General features: G+C 39.1%; 1 protein-coding gene across 8 annotated transcripts in view; it reads left to right on the forward strand.

Annotated features, from left to right (window-relative positions):
• Positions 1-2658: 2658 nt before the first annotated feature.
• The window catches only part of SNX31 (sorting nexin 31), a 69303-nt gene continuing 55393 nt past the window's right edge, over positions 2659-16568 (forward strand). For 4 of the 8 annotated variants that reach the window (XM_023743342.1, XM_023743343.1, XM_023743344.1 and 1 more), the window contains exons 1-4: positions 2660-2975; positions 5644-5881; positions 7627-7847; positions 15296-15441. The gene's annotated coding sequence lies outside the window, so the exon portion shown is untranslated. Of the gene's footprint in view, positions 2976-5643; positions 6082-7626; positions 7848-14394; positions 14676-15295; positions 15442-16568 lie in introns of those variants that run through there. The other 4 variants (XM_023743347.1, XM_023743345.1, XM_023743348.1 and 1 more) reach the window with 4 other exon arrangements.

The raw sequence follows: 16568 nt of genomic DNA on the forward strand, positions 1-16568 counted from the left end.
CTTGACCAGAATTGAACCATGACTCCTGATTCATAGGTTAACGTTAAACCAGTCAGGCTAGAGAATGGGTTTTAGAAGATGGGGGCTAAGGCCCAAGACATCTGTGAAACAAATTCCCCTGGCAATTTAAATGTACTTTTGAGAATGGTTTTAATGCCAACTCTTTTGCCTTTGGGAGCAAATAAGTAAATTCAAATAAAACCATTCCTATATCAGCCCTCTCTGCATGATGAAGCCTTACAATGCTCTGTGCCTGGAATGCTTTTCATTTGGCTTCCTGTTTTGAAACAATAAAAAACCCCACCTCTATCCCATGGTTTAAATCTGTACCCCCTCCCCCCATAGGCCTTCTAATGACTATTTTGTATTTTGCCTAACCATACACTTACCCTCTAAGGGGCTTGACAGTTTAGGTAGAGAAATATATATCCTATTTTTCAAAATTTGAGAAAATGGTTCAAGCTTTGAGGTTTTAAAGGAGCAGACTTTAGTTTGAGACACCTTAGAAGTTATATCTATAAACTTCCCACAGTTGAAGTTTAAAACTATTCTAAAATCTAGAGTTGCAGATACGAGTTTGTAGACAGTATCTTTATATGGTTTTATGTGCTGCAGATAAACCATCCATCTGTTCTGCAAATACCTTCATTTTCTAGTGAAGCAAACTTCTGCTTGGTTTGGAGCCAACAAAAGTTTGTGATCTGGCAGGAATTGATTTAGGAAAAAACTTGCACTCCATTACTCCATTCTCATTGTTTGATTCTGTATTTGCAAATTCATCTCACAAAAATATAGCTGCTTCTATTGGAAGTTTTAAGACTAAGTTGATAGGTGACATTTATTTGTGGGTACTAGATGTAGACTGGTTAATTGAAACTGCTTTTTTAGCCTTGAAGTTTTTCTCCATTTCTGCATTTATACTAAGACATGCTTGGGTAAGGTCGGCTAAAGGAATGTATCTTGTTTACAGTATTTTGTCATTGATTATACAAGTCATGTACTGCTTAACAACGGGGATACATTCTGAGAAAATACATCATCAGGCAATGTCTTCCTTATGTGAACATCATAGAATGTACTTAACACAAATCTAGATGGCACTAGTATAGGACTGGCATCCCAGTGGGTTTGTTTATACCAGCATCACAAAGACATGAGTAACTTGTGCTTGGATTAGGATGGCTATGACATCACTAGGCAGTAGGCAGTTTTCAGCTCCATTATAATCTTACCAGAGGCCGTGCACAGATTCATGCACCGGTGGGGTCCCTCAGCCTGGCCTACGGGGATTGGGCAGAAACTGGCTCTTTGACCTCCCCCCCAAGGGGTCCCAAATTGCGAGAGGGCGGTTCTCTGGTGACACAGCACCCTGGAATCGTGCTCCCTCTCGGGTTCTGGGTTATGGTCACTCGAGAATCGCTACTGTAGCTCAGCAGCTCCTGCTTTAAGTGTCTGCCCCTTGGTGGTCAGTACGTGTCATAGCTACTGGCCAGCTGGTTGCTTAGGCTTTTACATATATATAAATGGGACCACTATCATACATGGAATCTGTTAATGACTAAAATGTCATTCAGTATATGACTGTACTTTGCCTCCCATCAAACTAGAGTCATGTGGCTGGCTTAACAATGGGAATACATGTTGGGGATGAGAAATGCATCAATAGCAATTTGTCTTTGTGTGAACATAGTGTGCACTATACAAACCTAGATGGTATAGCCCACTACACATATGGCTATATGGTATAACCTGGTGCTCCTAGGCTATAATCCGCACAGGATTTCACTGTACTGAATACTGTAGGCTATGGTAACAATGGTATTTGTGTATCTAAACAGAAAAGGTCCAGTAAAAATAGGGCATAAAAGATAAGATGGGATACCTGTACAGGGCACTTCATCATAAATGGAGCTTGCAGGGCTGGAAGTTGCTCTGGGTGAGTCAGTGAGTGCTTAGTGAATGGAAGGCCTAGGACAGCAGTTCTCAACCTGTGGGTCGAGACCCCTTGGGGGTTGAACGACCCTTTCACAGGGGTCACCTAAGACCATCGGGGTCACATAATTACATATTGTTTTTGTGATTAATCACTATACTTTAATTATGTTCAATTTGTAACAATGAAAATACATCCTGCATATCAGATATTTACATTACAACTCATAACAACAAAATTACAGTTATGAAGTAGCAACGAAAATAATTTTGTGGTTGGGGGTTACCACAACATGAGGAACTGTACTAAAAGGTCGCGGCATTAGGAAGGTTGAGAACCACTGGCCTAGGACATTATAGTAGACTGACAACACTTGGGCTACATGAAATTTATAAACTTTTTTCATAATTAAACTTAGCTTACTGTAACTTTTTACCTTTGTCTTAATTTTTTGAATCTTTTATAATAACACTAAGCTTAAACACATTTTGTACATCTGTACAAAAATGTTTTCTTTATATTCTTATTCAGTACACATTTTTCCTATAAAAATTAAAACAAATTTTTAGACTTTAAAAATTAAGACATATGCCGAAACCGGTTTGCTCAGTGGATAGAGCGTCGGCCTGCGAACTGAGGGGTCCCAGGTTCGGTTCCGGTCAAGGGCATGTACGTTGGTTGCGGGCACATCCCCAGTGGGAGATGTGCAGGAGGCAGCTGGTCGATGTTTCTCTCTCATCGATGTTTCTAGCTCTCTGTCCCTCTCCCTTCCTCTCTGTAAAAAATCAATAAAATATATTAAAAAAAAAAAATAAGACATAAACAATTAGCCCAGGCCCGTAGGATCATCAGTACCACTGCCTTCTACCTCCATATCTTGTTCCACTGGAAGGTCTACAGGGGCAATAACATACATGGAGCTCTCATCTATGACAACAGTGCCTCCTGAAAACTTCCTGGAGGACCTGCCTTAAAGCTGTTCCTGAAGCTGTTACTCTTCAAAAATTTGTCCATTGTGGTTTGCTGGGCTTGTTTTTCGATTGTAAGTATTCTTGTAAGCACGCAGTACATCATGAACATTCCTCTCTATTGATGAAAACCTATTAGGTGTTGGGGTCCATGTTTTCAAACTTTTTAAGGACCTTACTGAGATCTATAAAAGTTGCTATTCCCTTTACTGAGTTTTCTTGGGGGTTCTTGTTCTGCAGTTTCCTTTTTCCTCTTCAGCTATGTGTTCCTGTTCCAGCTCTAACAACTCATTAGTCAATTCCTCAGGAACCACCTCTAGGAGCAGTGTCCTCACCCACACCCAGTTAGAGTTGCTTGCCATTTCAACCACAGCCTTTTTGTTTGTTTTTGTTTTGTTTTATATTTTTACTGATTTCAGAGAGGGAGAGAGACATGAACGATCAGAGAGAATCATTGATCGGCTGCCTCCTGCATGCCGCATACTAGGAATCAAGCCCACAGCCCAGGCATGTGCCCTTGAACAGAATCAAACCCGGGACCCTTCAGCCCACAGGCCAATGCTCTGTCCACTGAGCCAAACCGGCCAGGGCTCAACCTCAGCCTTGTTGATTTTTGCAACCGCATCCTCAGCAACTCCTTTGAAGTCATAGACCTTTTAAGTGTTTCCCAGATGACAGTTAAACACTTCCTGGTGACATCACCCCAGCCTAAGCAAGGTTCTCAATGCAGTCAGATGTAATCCTTTTCAGAATTGCATCACCAATAAAAGATTTCCCAGGAGCTTTATCAACAATAAGCAAAACCTTGAAATGTATGTTACTCTCCGAACAGTACCTGATTTTGCTTGGCAGAGCAATTCAGAAGGGCATCTTAGAAGAGGAGCTGACTTTATATATCTAGATAGATATATATATCTTTGACTTTATTGCTTCTGTAATACACTGGCAATGTGTGTGTGTTATGCCTGAAGGCCCTGGAGTTGCCACTGTGCCAGATCACAAAGGGTTTACATTTGTAACCTGCAACACTGCCCCCAAGCAAGATTGTTATCCTGTCCTTTAAAAGCCTGAAACAAAACTAAAAGTGACTCAGCTACGAAGGTAGAAGGTGGAAAATCAGTGGCAGTTATTCCTCCCCTCGTGGATAAAAGTCCTTTTAGGCATCCATTTCCAGAATAGGGAGTTTTCATCTACATTGAATGCTTGCTCTGCCAAGTGATTTTCCACAGTCAGCTTCTCTAGAGTTTACAAATTTTTTTCTGCTGCCTTCACATCAGCACTGGCAGATTCACCACTTTTGCATTATGTAATGAATAACAATTCTCGAATTGTTTACCCGGAGCTAGCAGTAAATTCAACATCATAGTCCGGTCTAGCCTTTTCTTTCAACATTGCAAACAGGTTTTGTTTTTGCCATGATCATCATGGTGCTGAGAAGAATATGCTTTTGTGTCTGGTCTTTTGTCAGGTCATTGCAAGTTTCTCCATGTCTCATGTAGGCCCTTCTTGAATTTTTGTTAGTCTCCGTGCCTTCCAGAAGCAGGTCCTTTAACAGTTTCCACCACTTCGTTCTTTTTCTTCAAGATTGTTACTAAGGTGGAATGGGACTTGCTTGGCAGGAGAGAGGTAACCATGACTGATTTTCTACCTTCGTAGTCCTTAATCACTACTTTGGTCTTCAGGTCATTCACTAGACATGCCCTCTTACTGGCAACATTATTAGTAAATCTTGTACACTAAGGGGCCATGATGAAGAGAACATGAGACTGAATCATTTTGTGCTTGATTTCATCAAGAGACATGATAAACAAGATGTATGGCGCTGCTGCTGACATAATAGCATATAGTTTTACAGCAAACTTTTTAATAGACTATACTCTAAAAATAATGGTATAGCATAGTAAATACACGGACCAGTAATATTATCAAGTATTAATATACTGTATAATTGTATGTGCTATACTTTTATGACTGGCATCATAAGTGTTTACACCAGCATTACCACAAACACAGGAATGCATTATGTTGTGATGTTGCAATGTTTATGATGTCACTAGGTGGTAGGAATTTTTCAGCTTCATTATAATCTTATGGAACCACTGTTGTTTATGGGGTCTGTATGCAGCCCATGACAGTAGTCAATTACAGGTGACATTTTGGAGCAGCAGTTGCCAGCCGGTGGTCCGCGGGCCACTGGTGGTCTGTGAGGTCTGAAAGGTTGGCAGCCGCTGTTTCAGAGAATACTTTGAAACTTTTTTTTGATGTAAAATCATGGCCCCAGATTATGCATTTGCAACGAGTAAATGACTTTGAAGAGGACCTGGATACTTGTGTTTAATGAGTACATTCTATTCATGAGTCCCCTCTTATCCACAAGGGGATATATTACAATACCATCAGTGGATTCCTGAAACCATGGATAACATCGAATTTTCATATTTTCACTTAAAGGAAGCACTTTACAGCTTCCTTTTGGCATATCCTAATTGCCAGCATTACTACTCTTGTGCTTTGGGACCATTATTAAGTAAAATAAGGGTTACTTGACACAAGCACAGTGGTACTATGACAGTCAATTTGATAACAGATGGCTATTAACGAGCAAGCAGGAAGACACTAGATAAAGGGTTGACTCCGCCTAAGCAGGACAGCATGAGATTTCATCACACTACTCAGAATGGCACACAATTTTAAAGATGAATTGCTTATTTCTCTTTGGAATTTTTCATTTAATATTTTCAGACTGGTTGACTGCAGGTAACTGAAACCATGGAAAGGGACACTGCAGATAAGGGGGACTACAGTAAAACAGTCCTCATGGAAACAAAGTAAAATCAGAAGTTGGATTCAAGCTGGAAGCAAAATGGGTGGAACTGGTCAATCCACTAGCCAATACCACCAAGCACGATAGTCTGACGCACTGCTGTGCTAGGAAACCACACCGTCATGAAGACATCCTGGAGTCTTCCAATGAGGACAGGTACTCCTTTGGATAAGGCCAAAGCTACATTAATGAATTCCTATCTCAATCTAGACATCATACTGACTCACTTTCTTCTATAAAGTTTGACAATCTCATGGGTTAGATTTAACGGTTCTTAGTTACCACTTGGATGCATCTCAGATCTTCTCAATCACCTTGTTTCAAGTGTACACACATACATGGCAAGAATTTAAAGGGTAAGCCAATTTCAAATTTTAGGTGGTGTCTTATTCAGCTTTTTATCTGTCCATCATAATCATGGCAAATTGGGGGTGGGGGGAGGCAGGAAAGATGGTCTTATCTACAAAGGTAGAAAAACATGTAATTTACTTAATGATTTTGTTATAATAATATTCTCAGAAAATTTGAAACATGGGATATTCATTGGCCTAAACATTTTTTTTTTCTGTAAAGGAAAGGCTCTTCACATTAGAAGTAAAATATTTGTATTTTTAAAAGATCCCACTAAGTTATATACTAACCATTGATAAGGTATATATGAGCAGAGGGATTTATGGTTGGTGATGGAGTTTTGTTTTTACTTATCACCCCCCCCCAAGTGAAAAATTATGGTACTTGAAATATTTTATGATTATTTTCAAATTGCCAAGTACATGTGCCAGTCTGACATACAAAGTACTTTATCAGTCCCAAGGAGTTTTTTTACCCTTTTTATTGAATGCATTGGGGTGATACTGGTTAACAAAATTATACATATTCCACAACCCATCATCTGTCTGTATGTTGTGTTCACCACCCCAAGCCAAATCTTCCATCACCATTTATCGCCCTATGCCTTTCACCTCTCCCCCCAGCTCAGTCCCCAAATGTTAATATTTTGCAAACATTGAAATTAATGTAAGACATTTTGACTAATTTCTAAAGTAACAGCATAAAAAGTTACAATGTAAAATGAGTCAGATGCTAAACTGTATGGTAGACCTATCTTTTCTACCTTTAAACTTATTTGTTGAATAGATCTAATGTTTAAAGTAATCACAAGTGTTGACTATTATTTACAGTACCAATTATGATGCACTGATAATCTGGTGGCACCTTAACAATGGTCAACAATGGAAATTGTGAAGTAAGCATCTGAGGAACAAAGCTCATGTTTACTAGAAAGAGACACAGTACAGATGCACCTGTATAGAGCAGTGATTCTTAAGGTGGGGGCATGTGTTGTTTTAAAAATCACAGAATCTTTTTTTCCCCCCACAATGACAGAAAGCCTGTATTTGAATCAATAGTTGTAAATGCTAATATTGACCATGCACTACATGTTTACTTTTCATGCACTATATAATCACCCTATGAGATTGGTTCAATGATCTAGTCAACAAGTGTAGTGACTTGCCCCAAATCACAGAGTAAGTGATGGTGAAGATGGTATTTGAATCCAGACCTACAAGCTCTACAATTCAGGCTCTTAGGTTCTATGTAACATACTCTGCCTGTATACTACAAGAAGAAAAAAGTGAAGTCCCATGAAATCTCAGGTACATGGGCTACCTCCAGTCTGGGGGGTGGGAGGTGGAATGATACAGGTGTTTAAAAGCATACAATAGTTAAGTCAAAACATAAAAATGCCTTTCTGTTGTAACATTTTATGGCAGTCAAAATCTAAGAGAAAGTCATTCTTTAGAAGAAAAAGGAGGTCTTTAACCAGGCTAAACTTAAAATTCTAAATCGGAATATTTTCTGAGTGACTCCAATCCTATCCTGAGACACCTTTGTTGCAGGGACAGTGCACCAACAAGGAACAACATTTCACGGACAAGCTATATTGACATTCAAGAGCAAGGCTCCTGGCTCTGAGTTCAAGATGGCAGAGTAGGAAGATCCTCTCATTGACACCAAAACTACAACTATATATAGAACAGCTCTCTGAGAATGACCTGAAGACTAGCAGAGCAGATTTTCTACAGCTATGGATATAAAGGAAAAAGCCACATTGAAACAGGTAGGAGGGGTAGAGACTAAGTCTAGTCAGGACCTACCCTACCCCCACTCCCCATGGGGTGACTCACAAGTGGGAGGGATATCACAAATGTGGAGGTTGTCTCCAAAGAGAGAGGGGTCTGAGCCCTAGCCTGGGGGACCTGAACCAGGAAGAGGGGCCCCCATAACACCTGGCTTTCAAAACCAGCAGGGCTTACATCTGGGAGAGCCAAAGGGCTGTAGGTTACGCTCTTTGAGTCCCAGCACAGAGCAGTTTGAAAAGTACCTAGGTCATATGTGACGTTGACTAATTTTAGAATGTACTGAAAGGACAGGGCTCTGTTGGAACTTTCTCCTAAGGCAGAGGTGCTGGCAAGCACCCTTTCTCTAACCTAGCAGGTGCTATTTCTAACACTCTCCATTAACCTTGCTAGCACTGTTCACCCCACCGTGGCATTTCCTTGAGGACCCACCCAAGCTAGCACCCCTCCAAAGCAGCTCCTGCACTGCCACACTAGTGGGCGGCAGCCTCGGTCAGCACCAGCACACAGCACACAGCAGTGTATCTGCAACAGCATGGTCGGGCCTCTCAGCCAGCCACACTGAAGGCTTGTCCTGCACACCAGTGAGGGGCCAGGCCTTACAGCCAGGGGGCCAGGGATCAGCCTCACCTGTCAGTGTGCGTCCATAGAAGTTGTGGCCCAGCCACAACAGGAGGCCACACTAGTTCACCTGGGAACACCTCTGGAGCACTTGGCTTTGGTGACAAGGGTTATTCCACCACTGGGCCGCATAGGACACCTTCTAAATAAGGCTACTTTTTCAAGACCAGAAGATTTAGCTGACCTACCTAATACATAGAAAACAAACAGGCAAAATGGGGAGAGAAAACAATATGTTTCAAACAAATCAGCAAACAGGATAAAACCCCAGAAAAAGAACTAAATGAAACTGAGGTAAGCTGTCTACTAGATGAAGAGTTCAAAGTAATAGTCATAAAGATGCTCATCAAATTCTGCAGACAAGTGGATAAACTCAGTGTTAACTTCAACAGAGATAAAAATGTTTTGTGTGTGTGTGTGTGTGTGTGTGTGTGTGTGTGTTTTAAAGGATCTATCAGAAATTAAGAATAAGAATATAACAACTGAAATGAAAAATACACCAGAGGGGCCGAAACCGGTTTGGCTCAGTGGATAGAGCGTCGGCCTGCGGACTGAAAGGTCCCAGGTTCGATTCCGGTCAAGGGCATGTACCTGGGTTGCGGGCACATCCCCAGTGGGAAATGTGCAGGAGGCAGCTGATCGATGTTTCTCTCTCATCGATGTTTCTAACTCTCTATCTCTCTCCCTTCTTCTCTGTAAAAAATCAATAAAATATTAAAAAAAAAGAAAAAAGAAAAAAAAGAAAAATACACCAGAGGGAATCAATAGCAGATCAGTGATTTCTACTATCCTGTCTTCCTGATGAATAGCAATCAGGAAGACAGGATAGTGGAAATCACCCAATTGGAAGATCAAAAAGAAAAAGAATGAGGATAGCATAAGGGACCTTTGGGACAACATTAAGTGCATTAATATTTGATTCATGGGGGTCCCAGAAGAAGAGAGAGAGAAAGGGACAGAAAACCAATATGAGAAAATAATGGCTGAAAACTTCCCTATCTGGGGAAGGAAATAGACATCCATGTCTAGGAAGCATAGAGAGTCCCAAACAAGATGAATCCAAAGAGACACACCAAGAAAGATTATAATTAAATTGTTAAAAGTTAAAGAGAGAATCTAACAGTAGCAAGAGAATAACAACTAGTTACATAAAAGGGAATGCCCATAAAACTATCAGCTGACTTTTCAACTGAAACTTTTCAGGCCAGAGGGGAGTTGCATGATATATTCAACATGATCAAAGGGATAAAACCTACAACCAAGAATACCCAGCAAGGTTATCAAAATTAAAGAAGAGATCAAGATTTTCTCAGACAAGCAAAAGGTAAAGGAGTTCATTATCACTAAACTGGCATTACAAGAAATGTTAAAAGGAATTCTTTAAGTGGAAAAGAAAAGGCAAAAACTAGAAATAAATATATGGGGAGCTGTAGCTGATTTGGCTCAGTGTATAGACCGTCGGCCTGCGGACTGAAGGGTCCCAGGTTCGATTCCGGTCAAGGACACATGCCAGGGTTGCAGACTCAACCCCCAGTGCAGGAAGCAGCCAATCAATGATTCTCATCATTGATGTTTCTAACTCTCTCCCTCTCCCTTCCGCTCTGAAAATCAATAAAGATATATTAAAAAAATATATATGGCGGAAAAATGTCACTAGTAAAGGCAAACATATTTAGAGTATCCCCCAAAAAATGTATACACACACTTTGAATAATTATAAAGGCAGCATTTATTAACATACAGTTCATATTCAAAATTGAGATACCAGCTGTTAAAGTGTGTATACATTTTTTGGGGACACCATATATTAAAGAAAGTAGACCAAGCACTTATAAATCTAGTATGAAAATAATTAAAATGGCAATAAGTGACAGTGGAAGGATGGAAGGAGGGGAGAGAGAAACATCAATGTGAGACACACCGATTGGTTTCCTCTCTCACATGCACCCCGACAGGTCCAGGATTGAGCCTGCAACTGAGGTATGTGCCCTTGACTGGGAATAAAACCCGAAACCTTTCGGTTCATGGGTCGATGCTCTAACCACTGAACCAAATCGGCCAAGGCTCACTAATTACTTTAAATGTTAATTGACTAAGTGCTCCCTTAGAAAACAGGGTAACTGAATGGATAAAAAAACACATACATATGTTGCCTACATGAGACTCCAGATTGAAATATACAGAGACTGAAAATAAGGGATGGAAAAGATATTTCATGAAAATAAAAAAGAAGCTGGAATAGCAATATTTATATCAGACAACATAGACTTTAAAACAAAGGCTATAACAAGAGACAAAGAATGACCCAGTAATTCCACTTGGGGCACTTATCTGAAGAAAATGAAAGACTAATTTTAAAAGATATATGCACCCTTATGTTCACTGCAGTATTATTTACAATATCCAAGATATGGAAGCAACCTAGGTGTTCACCAATAAATGAATGGATAAAGAAGGACACACACACACGAGTATTACTCAGCCATGAAAAAGAATGAAATCTTGCCATTTATGACAACATGGATAGACCTGGAGGGTATTATGCTAAGTAATATAAATCAGAGAAAAATACTGTATTTCACTTTTTTATGTATGGGATTTTAAAAAACTAAACAAGTGACAAAACAAATAGACTCAGAGATACAGAAAAACTAATAGTTGCCAGAGGGTTGGGCAGTGGGGTTATGGATGACATCCCTTTATGATAAAAATCCTCAGATTGAGTATTGAAGGAACATACCTCAACATAAAGGCCATATATGACAAGGTCACAGCTAACTTCATACTCAATAGTGGGAAATTGAAAACTTTTTCTCTAAGATCAAAAACACTCAAGTTGCAGATACAAAATTAACCTACAGAAATCAGTTGTATTTCTGTATTAATGCAATATCTGAAAAAAATAAAACTGTCCCATTCATAATGAAAATAAAAACCTAGGACTAAGACTATATAACAAAAACTAAGACTTTAAAAAAAAAAAAGAAATTGAAGAAGACACAGAAAGACATTCTGTGTTCATGGATCAGAAGAATTAATATTATTAAAATGTTTTTATTACCCAAAGCTATCTACAGATTCAATCCCTATCAAAATTTCAATGGCATTCTTCACAGAAATAGGAAAAAAATCCTAAAATGTCTATAGAACTACAAAAGACAATAGCCAAAGCAAACCTGAGGAAGAACAAATTGGAGGCATCACACTTGCTGATTTCAAACTGTAGTTGACCCTTAAACACCGCAGGGGTTAGGGACGTGGAGTAAAAACTATATAGCGGCCCTCTGCACGCACTGATTCCCAATTGTGGGTTCAAATACAGCTGATGCTCGGCTGGTGTGGGTCAGTTGAGTGCCATCCAGTGCACCAGGAGGTTGTCCATTTGATTCCTGGTCAGGGCACATGCCTGGGTTGGGAGCTTGATCCCCTGTAAGGGTGGGCAGGGGGTGGCTGATGGATGTTTCTCTCTCATCATTTTTTTTTTCTCTCTCTCTCTCCCTGTCTCTGAAATCAATAAAAACATATAACACACAAGTGATTTTTAAAGTCTGTGTATAAGAGGACCCTTGTAGTTCAAGACCACTTTGTTCAAGGGTTAACTGTGTACTACAAAGCTACAGTAATTAAAACAGTGTGGTCTTGCATAAAAATAGACACATAGACCAACAGAATGGAATAGAGAGCCTGCATATACAGTCAACGAATATTTAAAACCAGGGAGCCAAGAACACCTCTTCAACAAGTGGTGCTGGGAAAACTGGATAACACATGCCAAGAAAACAAAATTGGACCCCTATCTTACACCACAAAAATCAACTCCACATACATCAGGGACTTAAGATCTAATGCCAGAAAATTCCTAGAAGAAAACATAGAAAAGAGGTCCTTGGCATTGGTCTTGACAATGCTTTTTATAATAAGACACCAAATGCACAAACAAAAACGTAAAACAATAAATAAAACTACATCAAACTTAAAAGCTTTGGTCCAGCAAGAGAAACAACCAATAAATGAAAAGGTAACCTATAGCTTGGCCAGTGTGGCTCAACGGTTGAACATTGGCCTATGAACCAAGAGGTCATGGTTCAATTCCTGGTCAGGGTACATGACTAGGTTGCAGGTTCGATCCCAGTAGGGGGGCCTGCAGGAGGCAGCTGATCAATGATTATCATCATGGATGTTTCTATTTCTCTCTCGCTCTCCTTTCCTCTCTGAAGTCAATAAAAATATATTTTAAAAAATACTTGTAATAAAGAAAAGGTAAGTTATAGAATGGGGAAAAAATTTTCAGATCATATATTGAATAAGGGGTTAATATTCAAAATATATAAGGTACTCAGATAACTCAATAACAACAACAAAAAAAAACCCGATCCAATTTAAAAGTGGGCAGAGAAACAAAAATAGGAAATTTTCCAAAGAAGATATTTATATGGCCAACAGTTCTATGAACAGATGCTCAACATCAGTAATCATCAGGAAATACAAATCAAAACCACAATGAGATATCACCTCATTCTGGTTAGAATGGCTATTATAAAATAGAGAAGAGATAAGTGTTAGTGAGGATGTGGAGAAATGGGAACCCTGTACACTGTTGATGGGAATAAAATTGTTTTTAGCCACTGTGGAAAATAATATGGAGGTTTGTAAAAAAATTAAAAATAGATTTACCATATGATCCAGCAATTTTATGACTGGGCATATACCCAACAGAAATGAAAACAGGATATCTAAAAGATATATGCATTCGCTTGTTAACAGCCATCATATGAAAACAACCTGAATAGCAAAAGAAACAATCAACAAATGACCTCTTTTCTATGTCTTCTTCTAGGAGTGCCTACCAACAGATGAATGAATAAAGAAAATGTGATTATATACACACACAATGAAATATTATTTATCTAATACATAGACACAAACATAGTCAAAGAAAATAAAGAAACAAAAGAATATGTTCCAAAAGAAAGAACAAGATAAAACTTAAGGGAACATCCTGAATGAAATGAGAATACGTGATTTACCTGATAAAGAGTTCAAGATAATGGTCATAAAGATGCTCACTGAATTCAGAAGAATGGATAAACACAGTGAGAACATCAACAAAGAGATATAAAATATAAAGTACAAAATAGAAGTCACAGGGCTAAAGAATATAGTCACGGGGAAAGCACAGTAAAGGGGTTCAAAAATAGACTAGATGAAGCAGAAGAAAGGACCAGTGAGATCAAAGATAAGGCAGTGGAACTTATACAATCAGAGAAGAAAAAAAAAAGAATAAAGAAAGTTAAGATAGCTTAAGGGACTGATGGGATAACATCAAGCCAATAAACATTCCCATTCTAGGGGTATCAAAAGAAGAAGAAGAGAAAGGGGCAGAAAAGTTATTCAATTTCTGGTCAGGGCACATACCTAGGTTGTGGGTTTGATCCCCAGTCGAGGTGCATATAGGAGGCAACTGATCGACGTTTCTCTCTCACATCAATGTTTCTCTCTCTCTCTTCCTCTCTCTAAAATCAATAAAAACATATCCTTGGGTGAGGATTTTAAAAAATACTCATACAACCCAGAGCAATCTATAGATTCAGTGCAATCCCTACTAAAATTCCAATGACATTTTTTTTATAGCAATAGAAAAATATTGGTCCCAATATCATTGAACCAGGGCCAGGGATTGAGCCTGCAACTGAGGTATGTGCCCTTGACCGGAATCAAACCCAGGACCCTTCAGTCCGTGGGCTGACACTCTATCCACTGAACCAAACCGGTGCCGTGGTCGGCAAACTGCGGCTGGCGAGCCACATGCGGCTTTTTGGCCCCTTGAGTGTGGCTCTTCCACAAAATACCACGTGTGGGCACACATACAGTGCGATTGAAACTTCGTGGCCCATGCGCAGAAGTCGGGTTTTGGCCTGGGCGAGTCTATTTTGAAGAAGTACTGTTGATATTTGGCTCTGTTGACTAATGAGTTTGCCGACCACTGGGCTAGGGCAATCCTACTTAATTTTAAAATTGAGGTATTTACATACAGTTGGGTACAAAAATCTAAAGAGTACAGCTTTGTGATTTTTAGCCAGTGTTTATAATCGCCATGTAATCACTACCAGATCAAGATACAGACTATCTTCAGCACCCCGGAGGCTCCCCTGTGCCTGCACTTGGTTAATATTCACCCCTCTCCAAGGGTGAGCACTTTCCCTGCGTCTACCAGCATACATTGTGTTAGCTGGTTCTGAGCTTCATAGAAATGAATTCACTCAACATGGACTCTTGTGCTTGGTGTCTGTCCAACATTAGTCCGTGAGATCTATCCTTGCCGTGTGTAGCAGTAGTTTGCCCTTTTTGTTGCAGTATACTATTCCATCGTACGAATATACCACAGTTTATCCATTCTGTTGTTGATGGAAACTTGGGTTTTCAATTTGACTGTTATGAAAAACATAACAGTGTTTTTGTGTCTAGGCCTTGCATCGCAGAAAAGGTGGCAAGTGGGGTATCGCATGCCTCGGTGACAATTGCTCTGCTAAGGCCATGAGCAATCTACAACTTGATTTAGTGCTTTGGAACAAGCCAAAACCTCAGATGCAATTTAACATTGATAACTGCAGCACAATAGATGTTTTCATATTGATTCCCAAACCAAGGGAAATGTCTTCAAAAGCTCTGCCAAAGTCGGGAGTCTTAAAATGTGGACTATTCGTGTATTAATACAATGAATTGTCTTGAAGTATATGCTATTACTATTACTTATGACTTTCAACAAACCTACATGTAACTTTTTTCTCTTAATTTACTTTTTCTCCAGTGTTAGGAAGGATTTTTGCTATTTGAAGGAGTGGATTATGAGGGCGGTGACAACAACAAAGACAGTGATAACAACTCAGGGGGTTTGCATTGGAATCTACCTCAGGATCCTAGAGAGGAGCTGACTCAGCAGAGTGGAAAAAGCAGGTACTAGAATCAGACCTATCTCTCCGCACGGGCATTAAGGGTAGGGTCCCAACTGAGTAGTCTCTCTAGCTTTCATGCTTGGCACATGGTGGGCGTTCAATAAATGCTTGTTGAATGAGTGGTTCAAACATCAAATACTATTTTTTCTCAGGTTATGAATTTCTAAAATTAGAAACTACTTGAAAGATGGCACACTTTTGTTTTTTTACTTTTCATTGAAATAATTCTCAACATACAGAAAAGTTGCAAATATTGAGAATTTTGACATATTTATATTCACCAGGATTTAACATTTTGCTACATTTTCTCTTTTGCAAAAAGACTATTTTAGAGCAGTTTTAGATTTATAACAAAACTAGAGGCCTGGTGCACAACATTTGTGCACTGGGGGTGGGTGGGTGGGTGGCCCTCATCCTGGCCTCCAATATTGGGTTGGCTATTTTGGGTCTTTTGCCTCTCCATATAAACTTTACAATTAGTTTATTGACATCCACAAAATTACTTGCTGGGATTTTAATTGAATTGCATTGAATCTATAGATCAAGTTGAGTAGACTGACATCTTGACAATATTGACCATATCTGCTTGTTAATGAACATGGAATTTACATTTGTTTAGTTCTTCTTTGATTTTATTCATTGAAATTTTGTAGTTTTCCTAAAAAAATCTTGTACATATTTTGTTAGATTTATATCTAAATGTTTCATTTTTTTGGAAGCCAATGTAAATGGATTGTATTTTAAATTTCAAATATCACTTGTTCATTATTGGTATATAGGAAAGCAGTTGACTTTTGTATATTAACCTTGTATTCTACAACCTTGCTATAATTGCTTATTAGTACCAGGCGTTTTTGGTTGATTTTTTTTCTCCATAGACAATCACATCATTTGTAAATAAGGATAGTTTTACGTCTTCCTTCTTAACCTATACACCTTTCATTTCCTTTTCTTGACTTATTGCATTAGCAAGGCCTTCCAGTATGGTGCTGAAAAGTAGTGGTGAGAAGGGCTATTCTTGCCTTGTACCTGTTCTTAGTGAGAAAGCTTTGAGGTTCTTGCCATTAAATATGATGTTAGCTGTAGGTTTGTTGTAAATAATTTTTAAAAAATATATTTTATTGATTT

Source organism: Myotis lucifugus, unplaced genomic scaffold (genome assembly GCF_000147115.1).
Source record: "Myotis lucifugus unplaced genomic scaffold, Myoluc2.0 scaffold_385, whole genome shotgun sequence".
NCBI lineage: Eukaryota > Metazoa > Chordata > Mammalia > Chiroptera > Vespertilionidae > Myotis > Myotis lucifugus.